Source organism: Rhea pennata, chromosome 2 (assembly GCF_028389875.1).
Source record: "Rhea pennata isolate bPtePen1 chromosome 2, bPtePen1.pri, whole genome shotgun sequence".
Taxonomy (NCBI): Eukaryota; Metazoa; Chordata; class Aves; order Rheiformes; family Rheidae; genus Rhea; species Rhea pennata.
The window spans coordinates 135,315,466-135,319,325 of NC_084664.1; positions in this window are offsets into that span (position 1 = coordinate 135,315,466).

Sequence of the window (3,860 nt, forward strand, 5' to 3'; positions counted from 1 at the left end):
ACTAATCACAATTTTTTTGTGAAGAAAGCAAAGTGAGAAGCAGGCAAATGAGGAATTAGAAGAGGCTCTTTCAGTAGGGTAATTAAGAAGTAACAGGTTTGAAGACATTGGCACTGGAGGTAGGTGAGAATCACCGCGTATCATCGGGGATTATGACTGTTTTCTCTTGCCACGCTGGCTATTCGGGTAATGCCCAATCAAGCTTAGAAAGTGCTTTCTGCCATTTCCTAGTACAGCGTGTGGTCATATCTGTGACTGTGCTCATGTCCCCTCCTCGGAAGAGGTGAGGACACGGTGTGTCCAGGCCCTGCGCACTGGACTGATCTGAGCATTTTTGCAGCCCTCTGCTGCACGTCCTATGCGTTTGTCTGATGAAATGCAGCGCTGGGACTACCTCAATACTAGCAATGATGAACAGAGTGTTAAAAAAGCTGCTCTGTAGGAAAAAAAGCCTGGACAGACCAGGAGTCAAGGAATCAGAAGCAGCGATTTGCGTAGGCAAAGATTCCCGCAAGTGTTGTGTGAGGTTGCCAGGACCCATCAGAAGAACTGTGGCCCCATAGTTCACTTGTCTGCTCGTTCTGGCTATGAGTATCAGAGCTCACTGACTGGGCTTGGTGTTCGGGGTAGCAAACGGACAGTGAAGAGTGGAGTCAATAACAAGTCACAGGTTCAAAAGTGTAGAACGTTTCTTTTGAGATATCACTTTATCAACTCAAGATTGAGGGTTGTCATTCTGAGCGAAAGTTTCCAAAGCTGTATTAAGTACCAACTAAAAGAAAATGGACACAGAAGACGGAAAAGCTTATTTACTTCCTTAAATGTTTTGGAAAACCCTAGCCTGAGTCCTTTGTGGATTTACGAGCAGAATTTTTGAAGGAGTTAATTTTTGTCCTAAATTTAAAGTCATCAAGTTACCAAGAGCATAGACATTCTCACAGCATGATTATTAACTTAAATAGATGTGGGTCAGGCCCTTCAGTGATCTTTTGGGAATACAATAAAATTCCCTTATTGCATTAAGTGGTAGTTTAATTATTTAGGAAAGGACATATAATTATCACTTAATAGATGGAAGAATTACTTGCATAACAGTTCGGTTCTCTCTCACAGTGATTTGGACCTAAATTGCATTACATGGGTTTTTGGTGGAAAAAAGGAGGAGGCAAGAGAAGGAACAATGTGATTTATATAAAATAAAGCAAGTTCACCCATTTCCTAGTTATGATCATTATAGGTGGTGTAATTGTGCATAATCACTGGTCCAGGTCTTAGTGTGCCTTCCTAGAAGCTGACTAAAGTTAGCATTGGCATATAAATTAAGATGGAAGTATGAGTTGTATTTGTTGGTATTATTAGTGTTAAGTAAACAAAGGGAATTTGTGTTGTATATTTAAGATTGAGAAACCTATTTTGTGAATAGCATGATATCCGCAAAGACTTCTTAGTTATTAGATAGCTGCAAAAGGACATGGTTAGGTTAATGGTAGGTAAGGAAAAAGGGATGTATAAAGAACACAGCAGTGTTCAGATATTGATAGACACTTGTAGTTGTCCCCATCTGGGGAAAATGGATTAATTCTGTAACATGTGCATCATGATTCCTATCTTTTAAAACAAAACAAACAGGCAAAAGGGACTGAATGCAAGGCAGTAATTTTAAGACATAGAATGTAGAAAAGTCATAGCAAAGTGGATAATTTAATTTCTCATCATTATTCTCCTGAAGAATTAAATTTGCAAGGTCATGTTAAGGCTTATTCAGTCAGAGGCATATCAGTGAAGGTAACTGGATTCAGATGAGTTCCCATCCAAGAGATTTTCACAGAAGTGATTGTTCTCTAAATACATTTACAAACCAGCATTGTCTAGACTCATGTTGCGTAATAAATCAAAGCTTGGTTTCCTGGAGCTGAGAACCTTCCTTATTTCAGGTTCTTATCAAAGAATGACTGAAATTCTGAAACCCACCTTCACACATTTAGTTTATAACGTATCACTGTATTCCATTTCTGTGCATGTACTTTATTCTTTTGATTCTTTTTAAAATTCTCCGCTGATACCTGTAATAGCAGAAGTATACTTAACATAATTCCCATGCCTCTCTAATACATAGTCACGGTAGAACAGACATGAAAAATATTAGTTACCCATACCAGGCATATACATTTATTCAATGTATCAGATGAGTATTTTCTCTAATTCGCATATTTAATATATAGCTGTATGTCAGGTGTTTCTGCAATTGAATATTGGAAGGAAATTTCAGAAGACAGAAGAACGGAAAGAAGGAAAGTAAAATTACTGTAGAAAAATTCTTACAGTATAATTTTTGAAAATTCTACTTTGTAAATTAGTTCACGTGGCAATAAATTTTCTTATTAACATTCCCCATGGAACATCAAGACAGACGGGGGGGATGTATCCATAAACTTTCTTCATCTGTAATTTCTCCTGCTATGTCCTTACATGGTTAAAACAATGTACAGTTTTAGGATATGTGGTGGGAAATAATATATGACAGCAAAAAAGTGACTACTTCTGTAACAGGGCAGAAATGATCCCACTTTTTGTTATCTAACACAGTAATGATTCAGCAATCCAAATATTCCTAAATCTCAGAACTAATTATTGAGTAAATGTCTGTGAGGGATCTTCAGTCTCCAACAGTATCTCATAATTATGTTTCAAAAGATTCTAAGATTTTTTTATTTAAAATAGGTGAATTTCTGCCCTGTCCCTTGCATACACCCCCTTCTCCTCAGAACCTTTGAAACTAAGTCAATATGCATAAATAGTTTTCCACTATTCCACTGTTGGAAAGTGATATTTGATCAAATAGGTAATTTGAAATATTCACAGAAAGTACATGGAGCAATAATTTCACTTTTACAAAATTGATGCTGATTTGTGAAGCAATCATATGAGAGTTCCCTTCCCTTTCTCTTAAACCTGCCCCTTAAATACTGCATGTTTTAGTTCTAAGGATCCTTCATTACGCTGCTTAATCATGTACGTGTTGTATTTCAACTACTGCATCGCTACTTGGAAATCTCTTTAGGACAGGGACTCCATTGTTTGCCATATTTGTCTTTTTGTACATAGTAGCACATGAAGGACACAGTGTAAATTAAAAATCATAAAAAACATACGGGACAAAATTAAGACCCTGTGAAAGCCATAAACAACTGGAATGGCTTATTAGGGTCTGGCTCTGTACCTAAAATGTAATTTCAGTCCAAAAGCTTAACCACTATCCTGGTGGTTTGTTTTTGTCAGCTGGCTTCTTTTATTCTAAAAATGCCTATTTTAAAAAACCAAGAGAGCACACATCAGAAAGACGGATTCTTTTTTGGTATGTAAGTTGAACTCCAAGCATTGCAGAAATATTTATAACGGTAAAATGGGGGCAAAAAGTCTTTCTGCTTGTGAGGAAAGGCTGTTTGACAGCAGTATCCCAGCTTGAAGGGGTTCAGGGCTTTTCCCTCGCCAAGGTCAGAAAAACACTCATAAAATAGCTTTGAAAAATGAGCAGTTGTGAAGGACACACAATACAGGGAATGAGTCCACTTCCTCAGACACCACCGGCACTACAAAACTTAGCTTGCAAATGATGATGGGTCAGTTGTATAAAATTGCTTGATGTATAAAAATTAGTCTTGAAAATGTCATACCCATTTTGTCTTGTATATACGGCAATCTGGCTTTTTATTTCTTTTAAAGAAAAATGAAAACATTGAAGTAGGGCTGTAACAGCTTCTTTAATTTTTTTTCTGTATTCTAAATTATGCTTATTCACCCATACACTCCCTCTCTGAGTATTCATTTAGAAGGAAGGTTTTGCAATAGTCACATTTAAT